Below are 14520 nucleotides of genomic sequence, written 5' to 3' on the forward strand. Positions count from 1 at the left end.
AAAATAAATATATCATTAATTAAGAGTTAACATAGATACTGATATATGAAGTAAATTATAAGCTATTTACAAATATTATATAGTATGGGTTTTGTTTGTTCTTCTGTATTACTCATTAATTACTATTTTCCATCTTGTAAAAGTTGGACATTGGTGTTTTCCTGTTTATTCTATGCAACCTGAATATATGTTACATTTATTCATATGTGTGCATTATCAAAATTTATTAGAAAATGTAAGTAAAAAAACACTTCTTTTATTGTACTTTGATAATTTTCAAAGAAAGATGTTGTGTATGATAATTCACTGATTTTTTGAATAACAGAAAAAAATGAATGAAACATTATTAATGTTATTTAATATCATCATATCTTTTTAGATCATTACTGTTAACCATCCAGTCATTATCAGAGTTAAGTCATCAGGTATTTATTAGATAACCCATAGTACACAAAGTAACATTTGAAATCTCTGATTTAATATTGCTTCTCAGGATAGAAATGTCTCTTGAAATTGTGAATTTATTGAATATTTCTACATGCAAGCATTTTGAAATAAAGCAGCAGAACTTGTTTTTTAAAATTACCCCATGGTTTATTTTTATTTAAATAATAAGTGTATTCTTGATCAAGTTTGAGTTGCTTTAATTTTGAAAGTACAAATGTTTATATTTTAATTTTATTTAGATCCTTTGACAAGCAGGTGACTGTTAGGAATTACTTTAGTACTTTCTTTTTTTCCCAAATATTATAATTATCTACTTTCTTTTCTAGTCTTCTCACCAGTGAGCTCGTTACTAGTAAAGCATGCCTCTTTTTTTGCCTACAGATTTATTTCCTCCAGAGGCAGTAAGTCCTCTGTCCGAAGATTCCAGTCAGGGGTTGAGGGCCACTTTTACCAGCAGCGTTTCTCAATGCCCTCCAAAATCAGATGAAGACAAGCTTGTGTGTCAACTACACTTCAGTAAAAAAATAAAAATTAACAGATATTGGTGTGATAATGATAGGCACGAATGTAATAGCACAGCAGCTATAAAATAGTAGAAATAGCATTATTAAAAAAATTATTTTAGACATGCAACTTTGAGTGAGAATTCTAAATATTTCTAAAGGAAGTTCCAGTTCAGTCACACAATATTCTCCGACAGGACTCAGGGCTCATTTATTCTACATTAAAACGGAAAGAAACAGCAAAGTCAGGGTGCCTTAGCATTCTCAAACAGTGGCACCAAAGAAGCCCAAATACAAATGACTTGACATCCAGTCCAACACTCCAGGTCTTTAAAGAGGATCTTACGGCCAATGTTCCTCGCCTAACGTGACGAAGAGGCAGAACCAGTTTCATAGTCCAAATTGTGACGTCAGGGGAAAAAAACAAACAAACAAAAAAGACATAGGTCACTTGGTGTCTTGTCCTTTGTTCCTGAAGTTAGGGTTTCTTGATTAGTACCCCAAAATGGATCTTTTGGGAAACAACATATACACAAGTACTAGTAAAAATGTATCATAAGGAATAAGGGGAAAGGGCAACCTGTCTCAAAGATGTCCTAAGATTAGTTTCAAAAGCTAACCTGGTTCTAAACAGCTTAAAGGCAGCCACAGGTTAAGAAACTCAGGTGGTATGAAGAAAAGGATTCTTCTTTCTCTTTTCCCTTACTTTCAGTATGTCCTGGACCATCTAGGCTTTCTGTCCATAGCACAAATAATTGATACATGGGCTTGCATGATTACTCTGAGGATTAGCTTTTTGTGTATGCAGACTGAAAAAAATTGTCATAAATATCACACTCAAGGAAATTTTCTGCAGCCAATTCATGGGCCCCTGAGTTTCCTGGGCATCACATAATCCTTTTGCAAACTTCTGTTAAATGTAAGAATAAAGTAGCTAGATACAAATACAAAATAATGAAGGGTAAGCAGATTACTTGATGGGAAAAAACAAAAGCTCCCGTAAAGGCACTTTGTCCATGAATGGATGCCAAATTTTTGCTGAGTGGAGATACAAAGAGGGGTGTCTTCTTCAGCCACGTTGCTGGTGTCACCCCTCTGAGTCCTTTCTATTAAGGATATTGGGGAGGAAAGAGCTAAGAGGTACATGCAATAGAGAGGAAATCATGGGCGTGATAAGACAGAAATTGTCTCAGATATCATGAATCTGCATCAGGGCCTTATGGAAAAAAACAAAGAAAGATTTTTTGTGGGTATTATATTGTGGGGGTAAATGTAAGGCAGATCATGAAAGTGTTTTTTTTTTTTTTTTTTTTTTATTTCTTTGTACAGTGTAAGGTCCCTTAGACTCACTGAGGCTTCAGAGAAACTCGTACAACTTCGGCATCTTACCTGTGGCTTTTGAAACATTGAAAGAATGCGCTCCTGGCCCCTAAATGTTGCCCATGTCTCAATGAGGTTTTGGAGCAAGGAAAGAAACAAAAGGCTCTTGGGCAACCAACATCAGCCTGGAAGGCCAGAACTTCATGTATTATACAAGAACACTACGGAGGTAAAGAATGAATAGATTATGTGGGCAAATTGGGATGAGGATCAGATATAAGTGGATTGTATTAATAAATTACGAATTAACACTATGCTCCATTGTCAAAATAGTTTAGAAATGAGTAATGTATCAAGAATTCAGCATTCCAAGTTAATTCTTCAAAATGACTTTAATTATTTTTTTCATTCATCAAATAATCCTTCTTCTTACATGTAATATCAAGTATATGTTATGAGTTACAACCAAATGTGGCAAAACTGGTCCAGTTATAAAAATTTGTCTATGTTTTTATTATTATGAGAAATGAAATTTAGTATTGATTAAATAATATATTTATTTCTCCATAAATAGGATATCTGCTTATTGTCCCAAGAAATTTGATATTCTATACTTAGTTTTCAAGGTTGTAGGAAACATGTATAATTACAATTTTCTTAGAGGACATATGTGTATATATATGCATACACACAATTTGTTTAAATAGGTAAGACTTCTTGCTGTTAATATGCCGATTGATTGCTTTTTTGAAAAGACTCCAGTGTTGTGCATACCTGCATGTACCAGTTGCTGTGACATGACTTTGTTTTCCACTTTGCTACAGTTAAAAATCTTTTTGAAATTTTTGCACATCTTACACAGATAAGAAAACATATATTTAGCCTCCCCTCGCCCCCGCATAATCTTCCCTTGCCAATCCTGACACCAAGAATTTAACCTATCGGATGGTAAGTTAATCACCTTCTGCTACCAACAGTCACCCTTTCTGAATTTCACTACCAACCATTAAAAGCTTCATCTTCCTCCAGTCCCCCAGGCCAAATATCTTATCGTCATTTTCCCTTTCCCTAATCTATCACTAAGACTTGACATTTTTGGGGGGGGTCTATAATGTTTCTTGAGCCTCCCTTTCCAACTTAATAGCCAACATTTTATCCCGGGCATCTGGGTCTCTCCTCCACATGAGGAAGAGCGCTAGAGACCTAGTCCCTTCCTTGCCTCCAGGTTTCCTCCGCTGTACTTCATTCCCATGTACCTTCTAGAATAACTTTCCCCCCGTTTTTTTTTTTTTCAAGTAATCTGCTTGCCCTTCGTTATTCTAACTCTAACTTTTTACTTTGGCTTTCAGAGCTCCATTGTCCATTGCATTTCTTACCTTACCATTCTTGCTCTTTAGACTCTCTGCTCTTGTCAAGGTAAATGTGCACTTCTATTCTACACTTGCTCAATTAACCTACCAGTCTTCATGTCCATGCTTCCCTTCCTGCAACTCCCTTGCATCTTCTGAATTCCTTGTCTTAAATGTTCAATAATAGGGAATGATCAAGTAAATATGTTCATAGGATGAAAGACCATGAAGTCCCTGAAAATATTTTACATATCGGTTTCAGTTAGTAATGCATATTTTCACATGGGGGGAAACTGATTAAATAATCATTTGAATAGGGTCTTAAATGAGGATTCCGGGGAAATAGATATTTGCTTGCAGGAAGTTTTGTAGGGCGTGCCCTTGGGATCAATACCTTTAAGGAAATGAAGCAGAACCGAGCTGAGGAGGGAGTTCAACTACATGGCAGTTGGAAAAGGGGATTCAATCTTACAGGGATCTCTTCAGCTGAGAGTGATTCTGAAAGAGCCACTCAGCCAAGGGCCTGTGGTTCCAACACTCCCAACAGTGGAAGCAAGAATGTCTCAGGGCTAAAGGGCATCTGGATGGCATGCCACAGTATCCACTCAGAGATAAAGACAGTAAATTTATAAAATTAGATAATTAGAGGAGCAACAGCCGCAAAGAGACACAAGGGCATGTGCTTATTATCTTTAGTTAGTAGTAGTATAAATGACTTTGGTATATCTATTTTCTAACATTTTCTCCATTGGTTGTGAAAAAAGGATGACTAAAATTTTATTCAGGTAAAAGTAATGAATGTTACTTTAAAAATATCACCTTTGACCTTTTTTCTTAATTTTTAAAATGTTTATTAATTAAGCAAACTGGTTACTCTGTCCTCCCTAAGGACTTTTTTGTGGGAGAGGGGGTGATGTAAAATTTGATCACATTTTCATTTCTTACTACAAATTCTAAGCTATTCTATGTTGGTGTTTTTTAACCTCTCTCTACTACTAGATAATAAACTTCTCAGGAAGAGCTCTTATGTCTCTCTGTTCTATCTGGAGTCTCTTTTTTCACTGTGATTTTAAAATGTAGATATACTTTAATAAATATAAAAATCATATATATACACATATACTTAAAGCTGTTAACACAGAGTTCTGTGGATTAGATAATTTTGCTCTTGAGCACCTGGAGGAAAGAAAATTCAGAGCTAGATTAGGGCTAATTTTAACAAACAGCCAGAATTTTTTAGCAAATCCTGGCTCAGAAGCAACATTGTGCTTGGAGTTGAGATTTTCAGGCATTGCTTATGTAACCACTTCATTCTGTGGTGCAAAATAATAGCTAAAAGAAAGTCGTGAGTGCCTACATCTAAAAGTAATTTTGGTGATTGTTGGGAATGGCCTGTTAATGTTACCATAAATGATTTATTTCTTATTCTGGGACTTCAGCTTGTCCCATTGTATATTTTCCCCAAACATAGAATGATCAACTTCATAAAGTTGTACAGAAAGCTTTGGAAAAGGTGAAATTACCTTGATGTTTTGTAAGTTCCATAGGCATGGACTTTTCAGTCATTTTTAGAGTAGTAGATGATCATCAAGTAACAGTTTGTGTAAGGAATTATTGTGAGAATACTTTTAAAATAAGCAAGATTCCTGGAATTCTAATAGTTTTTCTTCTAACTTAACATTGGAAGAAAAAAAAAAGACAGGAATATCTATTTTTGCTATATTTCAACTTCAAGAAAACTTGAGTCAGAACAAACTAAACATAGTTTAAGGGTCACTTAAGATACTACTTAGAAATAGCTTCAAGCCCCAAGGCCATTTTGAGCTTGAAGTTATTTAGTCCAAATAACTAAAATTTACCCTTAACAGAGAACAGTTACAGACTCATACTGATCAGTGAAGATTCACTAAAACTCCGTAGTTAGTTGGTGTGCATATTCCAGAAGAAACGTGAATTCAGAATACATGTAGGAGACCTAGGAACAAATTCACAGAATTAGTAAAGCAGTGATATAATTTTCAAAAAGTTTAGAACAATAATAAAGCTAATTTTATTGAGAATTTTACTTAAATTTGGCTGAAACTTAGAATTTCATGTTTAGTAATGTCTAAAATATTGTATGTATTGTTAATAGTTCTAACAATGTTTGAAGATTTATTTTTAATGGAAAAAATGTTTCCCAATATATTTTTTTTTAAATCTCGCCTAATAAAAAAACATCTAGTTTAATCTCCCATCAGTCTATGGATACTTGCCTAAAAATGTGTCCTATTATCCACCTCCTTCCCCAGCCTTCAAGGAAATCACTTTCTTTCACTTCTTGTGTTACTATTCTCTAAATATGTTGTTCCTATTAACCCAAGGGCTTATCATCTATAAAACTTGTTTTGATCTTAGATTCTGTTTTCTCCTTCAGTTGACAAGGTCTGTAGATTCTACATCTTCTCTGGCCTCAGAAATCACTCTTTAATTTGCTTCTTTTAGTCTTTCCTTTCTCATTGCCTTAGTTTAGACCTTCACAAAACCATGAACTCCGAAATCTCTCACTATGTCAGTCTCCACCAGTTAACCTTAGCTTTTCCACTAGTTGACCTTACCATCCTTCATCAAGTTGACTGTTTGAAACTCTTGTTCCTTTCCTATTGTTTAAAGAATGAAACCTGTATTATCTCAGAAAAAGAAATATAAGCCTCCATAATCTGTTTCTCCCTCTTTTCCAGACTTGCCTCCAGTACTTTTCCTCAGGCATTCTTCAATCTTCTTTGACCAAGAAGATAGAATTTGGATGGATGTAAACAGAGGTATGTAGAAAGATAAACGCACCTGTTTAGTGAGCCAGAAAATAAAGAACCTTCTGGCTATATATGCAATGTTAGGTTTTAGAACCACATCACTTTCCTTTCCCTAATTAACCTGCATTCCCATTATTCTACACTCAGGACTTTTCAGACTGCTAACAAGTTTTTGAACAATTTATCTTGAAACTTTCAGTTCAGGAGCAGCTTTCAAACATTTTATAATTTGATTAAGTGTCTACTGGGTCTTTGAGATCCACCTAAAATGTCACCTCCTCAGTGAAATTTCTTCAATACTTTTGGGAAGAATTCATTTTTATTCTGGTTGTTACAGCAATGAAGCCACATTTCTATGAGTTACATATCTAGCAGTTATAAAGCTATATATTTATCTACCATTTGGGTGGATAATGAGTTGATCTCCACATGTATAGTGCCTATCTAAGGGATAGAGCCCGATAAGATATGCTAATTGACCAAACAAATTAATGCATCAATTTTCTAGAACTCCAAGGAGGCTATGGTGGATGTGCATGGCTGAATCAATCTTAAACAATGAAGAAACATCACCTCCTATATTATGTTAATCTTAGGATGTTACAGAAATAACTCAAGCAAAAAATAATGAGAGTTTTAATTAGAATTGTAACTATGGAAATAGATATAAAAAAGTAAAAGTTAATGATATTTTCCAAGTAGAATCAAAATATCCAGGCAACTTTTGATAAGAGGGATAAAAGGAGAAAAAAAAAAGGGAAAGGTAGCTTTAAACCTGACTGAGATAGTTTTTAAGTATATAAATATTTTTTATTTTGTATTTATTATTTGCATCTATGTATTCTTTCATACCTAATGACCAAAGCATTGAAGTTTATTTCAATAATTCATAATTTAGCTTTTGTGTCATTTTTCCAAGTACTGATAGAGGATTCTTTCAGTGTAATCAAACAAATCTAAGAGAAAAAGCCCAAAGTAGTCACTTTATGCAAACAAACAAACAAACAAACAAAACCCTGAATTTTCAAAATCAAGTGTCAGGAAATGAACAGTGACTAAGAAATAAGGGATCAGGATCTTAGTTTCAGATTAACCTTCTATCACTATAACGTTGGGATATTATCCAGTTATTATTACATATAACTTATTATCCAGTTATAGCTACCAACTTAGTAAAACATTGGCTTCTGTGATTTTCTATAGCTCTTAAAATACTGTATCCTAAGCTTGGCTTTTTAACTACCAAACTTCAAATAAAAAAGACATCGATTTTCATTTGAACCAATATTTAAAGAAAGACAAAGTCTGTCAGTGGAGTATTTTCTATACTCTAATAAGTCTCATAGTTTGCTATTAATGGAAATATCTTTTTCTTGGTTACAAAAAGGAGAATTAAGTATCTCCCCATTAGTTTCTGTTAAAGACATTCCTACAGTGTTTCAGAGTCAAAGAATTTAGGGTTGATTTTCAAATCAATAATGATTCTATCCAAATATTACCTTTATCTAAGCCTTTCTAACTAGTCTTAACCTGCTACTAGAAAAATATTCCAATCATTAAAGAGGTCTATGCTTGAAAATTTCTTAGTTACATATGCGATGCATGGATATGCACTTAAAGCACATTAAGTTACTAAACATCCAATCATTCATTCATTTGCTTAATATTTTTAGTGCACTTCTGTTAAAGATACTGTGAGTGTAGCAATGAACAGGAAAGATATATTAGTCAAAGTAGGCTAATTGCTACAGTCGGCAACTCTAAAATCAATGACTTAAGGTGTTAAAGGCTATTTTTTCACTCACATTGCAGTCCAAATGTGTATTTGGATTTAGTACTCCATATGTGGATCAAGAAATCATGGCTCCTCCTTGCTGGTGGCTTCTCAATGTCTGTCACCAGATTGTTCATAATAGTCTGAGTGATGAAGTGAGAAGGATCCTGGAGGGTCTGTAGATGTTTTAAAGGCCGGGCATGAAAGCTGAACAGGTAACTTCTGCCTACATTCCAGGGCTGGAACTAACCACACTGCCACACCTGGCTTCCAGGAACGTAGGAAAAACAGTCTATGTGCCCAGGAAGAAAAGAAAATGGAAATTGTGGATGCAAAGCGTTATCTGTGCCAAACAGATAATGACAAATTAAACAAATAAATGAAGAAGATGACTTCAGATAGTGACAAGTGACAAGAGAATTAAAACTATATCATATGAAAAAGAATGATGAGATAGCAGAACCTAATACAGATTAAGAGGTCAGGAAGTTTTCACAGAGTAGACATATTTAAGCTGAGACCTAAATTACAGAGAGAAAAGACAGAGACACAGAGAGATAGAGAGGGACTGCTATGAATACACACAGTCATAGAGTATTGCAGGGAGAGAGGCTAGCAAGTACTATGGCTCCAAGTTAAAACTAGCTTATTTTCAAACAACATAAAGATGACTGTGAGACTGGCTCATGGAAGGCCTGTTAGCGGATGGTGAGGAGTTTTCATTTTGTTCAGAATGCAACAGGCAACCATCGAATCTTATGAGAGGGGAGTGACAGATTCACACTGAAGAGATTACTGTTTCTAGAATGCAGAAAATGGATTCCAGGAACAAGAATGGCAGTGGGAGACCAGTTAGTGGGCTATTACAACAGTCATGTAAAGAATGGTGCTGTGGACTAAGCTGGTAACCTTGGAGATCTAAACAAGATGCATGAGTGTGAAATGCATATTTAAAAATGAAGATGACAGACTTGTTGTTGGGTTGGAGGAAGGGTGGGGTGAAGGGTAAAGAAGAATCAAAGAGAACTCACGTTTTCGTCATGACCAATTTGATAGATAATAGTGACATGTAATGAGATATGAAAGACTGATAGAGAAACAAGTGTGTGGGAGGGACTGGGAAATTAAGAGTTCTATTTTGACCCCCATTTCAAAGCCAAGGGGAAATGTCAGGAAGGCAGTTGGATATTGAATGAATATTAAGCAGGTACAGTAATTCATTGATATTACATAAGACATAATAGTGTATAATCGCACATAACCTTAATTCTGGGGTTAAACTCATTATGGACCTCAACTATCCAAAAGAGCTTAATCACCAAGCCTCGAGAAACCAGCAACCCTTGCCCGAACGTGTACCTCTTCTCGCTCCAGGCCCATCTCAACGTGGGGGTTTCTATCACGGAACTATATCTGGCATCTGGTTCTTACTTCAGGGCCATCCATATGTAGCAGGATGCCCTGTGCTTTCCTATCCTGCAGTCCAGATAAATGACTAAAGGTCCAAAGTTGAAATAATAGGTGCTAGGCACATTCCATGTTTCCTGAGAGCCGCACTGAAGTGCGACTAGATGTATCTGTCACCTCAGGCGTTTTACGACAGATAGACAAAAATTATAAAAGCGGATATGAGATTCAATTTTAAAGTTAATTTGGCTGAAAGTATGACAGCTGAGAGTGACTGGAAAGGTATGTCCACTGCCCTAGACACTACTACAGGATTTCCAATAGTTCATATTTGAAGGTAATAATTGGAGAAAAATCTGTTTTATGATTATATCCTCACTCTACTGTTCATACTTCTGTCAGAGTACTTATAAAATTGTCTAGTATGGAATGGTGTTACTTAGGCAGAGATTCAATATAGAGACGAAAAAGGGCCTACATGAAACCCGGGAGCCAACAAGACATATAGTTTGAGCGAAGGAGGACAGCCAGCAGAGGAAATGGAAAAGAACAGTATCAGTATGGGCAAGCAGGGAGAGCTGATTGTCTTAAAATTCAAGAGAATATTTCAAGAAGGAAAGACTGAACAATTATGTTGGAAGTTATTAAGAATGGGAGGAAGCCAAGAACAAAAAAGTAACTATTAGATTTTGCAGCACACAAGTTCGTTGTATGACTTGGGTGAGACCAATTTCACCAAAAGAGTAGGCACTGACACATCACTGGACAAGTTGAAAAAAGAAAATGGCATACAGTTTGGAGAGAGTGAATATAAACAACCCTGTTGAAATAATTTCTGTGAGAGTCAACATATAAGATATGAGATTAAGAGTGGAATCTTTAGGATGGAATATACTAGAATTATGTTTGTATGCTAAGGACAAAATGAAATAAAAAAGAAAATTAATAATTCAAGAGATAAATTACGATTGCAAGAGCAAAATCCTTAAGAATGTGAGAGGGAACTGAGATCCAGACCTACAAGAAAGGGTTTGACTTTGGATATATGAATGGGCACACTTTACCCAGTATAACTGAACAGAAGCTGTTAGACTGAACAGAAGCTGTTAGAAAGTAGATTTGGCGGGAAGAAGATTAAGGTGTTCTCAAACCTAGGATATCAGCTGAGAGTTTGTGTGCTACTCTCTGTCTCTGGGTTATATGCTCATGTGTATGTGGTAGTTATGGATTATAGGTGAGCCACTGGAAGCTGGGGGAACATTTTGAAGGTCTGAGTAAAAAAGTTGATATTAAATGGTTATCTTTATGTAAGGGAGTACTAATATGTTAAGTTAGTGTGATAAGGCAGTCAGTTTCCATCCTATAGTCATTTGATATTTACGGTCATGCAGTAAGGTTACGCAGCATTTGAAGGCTTTTCTCCCTGTCAGCAGCCCTATGCTAGGTATAAAGCAGGTGAATATTTGGGCTTAACTTTTAACTAGTGTCATGGCCTTGTCGGGAAATGACAGAGGGGGAGAGAAATGCAAGAAACTTAAAGTCAATTGCAAGGGAGTGATTACAAAGATAGCAGAAAAAAATGACTTATTTTGCATCAATTATTTAGATTATTTCCTAAATCTCCATTTCAAAACACTAATATAAATTTATGCAGAAACCACTTGATTTAAAGTTGTTTCAGTACTGTTCAACCTAATATTTTAAAGTGTCATTTAACTTACGTTGTTCAGTAAGTCTCCAAGTCATTTTGAGAGACAATTTAAAAACAAGAAAATAAAAATAGGGACAGTCAATATTCATATACTTGGGACATAGGAAAACTTAATAGCAAGGAGGAAAATCTAAGTAACTTCTTACATCCTCAGAAATGATTAAAATAATTTCTCTTGTAAAATTCCTTTGGGTAATTTGACAGTTCTGAGACTTAGAAGTATGATGAGCAAAGACTACATTCATAGTCCTTTTGGCAAATTGGCTGCTATTATTCCTGACATTGTAACATTGTACTGGTCGAGGTCTGCCACCATGGAACAGTCAAAGAAAATTAGTTGGACATCAGGCATCATTTTTAACTTCGATATTTTTGTAGTATTTTCTAATTAGTAAATTTCTTTTTTTTTAATGTAACCATTTATATCAACATACTTTAAAACAGTATGGACAAGGGACTGGTGATTTCTGTGTAGAAGGTACTATAAGATCTGATTTAATCACCAAATAATTCTGTGAGGCAAATATTACCCCATTTTAGACAATGAGAAACTGAGATTAAGAAAATTTATATAATTTGCTCAAAGGCACAAATTTAGCAAGTGACTAAATCTGGATTTAAGCCCAGATCTGTCAGTCTACCAAATCTGCGTGCTTTTTAGGTCAGAAACTTGCCTCCAGGTTTCTAACTGAATGTCTGTATCAGTTTAATTTGTGCAACCATGTAATATTTAAACTAATGGAAGTGATGAAAAAAGGCATATAAACAAATAAGCTAGTTGTTTGACAATATTTAAAGCACAGACAAAGCAATTCGAATTTCTTCTTCCACAACATAAGCTTTCAAGGCTAGTGCTATGTGGGTTTAGTATTTACTAGCATTTGAAATGACTTTGGATAATATAAATTGGTCTTGATTATCTATATTTGGTCCAATATTAAATGAAAGGTTATATGCTGCTGACTATGGAAACCAAGCTATGCTATCTCTATTTTCTCAGCTCACTCAAATGAAACCAGATAATTCCATCTGTTTAATTCCCTTTGACCCAATTCACAGTCACCCCTAAATGGATTCCAGAAATACCAGTTCTGCAGCTTGCAGAGTTTTCTTAAAGCAAGTCTAATGGATCAAAGTGTGTCATTCTATCTGGCATCAATTTATTCATCATGCAATAAATTCACATTTTGTATAGGCTTAACACAGTGTGTGGAAAAAATAAAGCCAAAAGAGTCTTGACTTCAAAGACATACATATATGTGCATCTACATTCATATAGGTGTGCATGTGTGTGTGTATGCGTGTGTGTGTGTGTATTTTATTTATTTATTTATTTTTTAAATTCCTGTAAAGCATGGCACATTTAAGTGTAACCTGAAACTCAACACAAGGCTCTTCATGATGTGCACTAGCACCTTCTTCAGGGCCACTCTAGAAGTCATGAAGTCCCCAACACATCCCTCTCCATGAGGAATTACCATGTGTCAATGCCATGAATTTCACCCCCAAGGAATTGGCCCAGGAGTTTCTCAAGCACATTCTAGAATTCCAGATCATGCACAGTGTGGATTCTGTTTGACAGGCCATAACAGATAGTTAGTTGACAAAATTTGGTGACAGAAATGCTTGGAAGTACTGGGGTGCAAGGGGTGGAAACACAATTTTTATCTTCCAGAGATGGTGTTTGCCAAAAGATATATATATAGATATATCTATATATATCTATATATATCTATCTATCTATATATATATATATATATATCAATTTGCCAAAAGATATATATATATATATATATATATATATATATATATATATATAGTGAGAGAGAGAGAGAGAGAGAGTTAAATAAAATTTATTTAATTATCTAGGGTGCCAAATTATAATCATAGGATTGCTATAGATTGTAATGTATTTACCCCATGAAAATTCAGAAGAAGAGAAGGGTGAATGTGGCCCATAGTATTAGCAATACAATTAGCAGTTAACTTTTTTTTTGGTACTTAAACTCTTTCTATGAATTTCCATTATCTTATTTAATTCTTCTTTGAGTCATCTATTACTGGATGACAAATTATGCCCCAAATTAACAGCTTAAAACTACAAACATTTATTATCTCATAAGTTTTGCGGGTCAGGAGTCCAGGCATAGCTTAGCTGGGCTTCTGGGTCCAGATGTTTCATAAGGTTGTAGTCAAGCTATCATTCAGTCAATGCTGCAGTAATGTTAAGGATTGATGGGGGCTGAAGTACACACTTCCAAACTCATTTGGTTGTTAGCAGACCTCAGAAGTTCTCCTTACAAGTTCACTCAAGTGAGCATCTCTATAGGCTACCTCATGACATAATAGCTGGCTTTCTCCAAGGTGAACATTCCAAAGGAAAGCAAGAAAGAGTACCCAAGATGGAAGCCACAGTCATTTGTAACAATCTCAGAAGCGACATCCATCACTACTGCCATATTTTATACATGAGAAACAAGTTAGGAAGTTTGGCCCATAATCAAAAGCGTGGCATTACACAAGTGTGTGAAAACCAGAAAACCAAGGATCACTGGAATCTGTCTTAGAGGCTGTCTACTACAATTATAAAAAATTTGAGTGAAAATCTTTATGAGGTAAGTGCTATTTTAAGTAGATAAAACAATAAGGGCACAGGTTGGTTAAATACCTCCCTCAATACTACATAACTGAAAAAAGGAGAAGACTAAGATTCAAACTCAGAAAGTATTATTGCACAGTCTTAAAACATTTCCTGAAGTAAAAATTCAAACAAACAAGAAGTATTTCACTTTAGGAGAGAAATAGAATATAAACACAAATAAGAGATGCAAGTATAAAATTATATAAAGTATTAATAATGTAGAGAAATTGATTTACAAGTTGGTAGAAAATCTAGTTGGAAAAATTGGTTGATGCTAGTGAGCTTTTAACATATGGCTAAAGGAGTTTGGATTTAGCCATGGGTAAATGAAAAAATCATCAATTTCTTTTAAATTTTATTTTACTGTGGTAAGAACACTCCGTCATCAATTTTTTTTCTAAACAAGGAAATAACACAGTTAACGTTTGGCTCTATGATATGTCTGTAAGTTTGTAGAACAGTCTGGAAAGGTAAGGCAAAAGAGATAAGATGGCCTGGGCAGCCTGGGCAGTAGGTGTGTGTGCTACCACCAGGCGCTGGGCCAAGGCAGAGTCAGCAGAAAGAATAGGCAATACC

General features: G+C 35.0%; 1 long non-coding RNA gene across 1 annotated transcript in view; it reads left to right on the plus strand.

Moving 5' to 3' along the window:
* Positions 1-14520, plus strand: part of LOC122211195 — an 89907-nt gene that overhangs the window by 59278 nt on the left and 16109 nt on the right. Inside the window, exons 4-5 of the long non-coding RNA XR_006198551.1 lie at positions 2280-2499; positions 6340-6420. This is a non-coding gene — a long non-coding RNA (uncharacterized LOC122211195). The remainder of the gene's footprint in view (positions 1-2279; positions 2500-6339; positions 6421-14520) is intronic.

This window comes from Panthera leo, chromosome F2, assembly GCF_018350215.1.
Source record: "Panthera leo isolate Ple1 chromosome F2, P.leo_Ple1_pat1.1, whole genome shotgun sequence".
NCBI classification, from domain to species: domain Eukaryota; kingdom Metazoa; phylum Chordata; class Mammalia; order Carnivora; family Felidae; genus Panthera; species Panthera leo.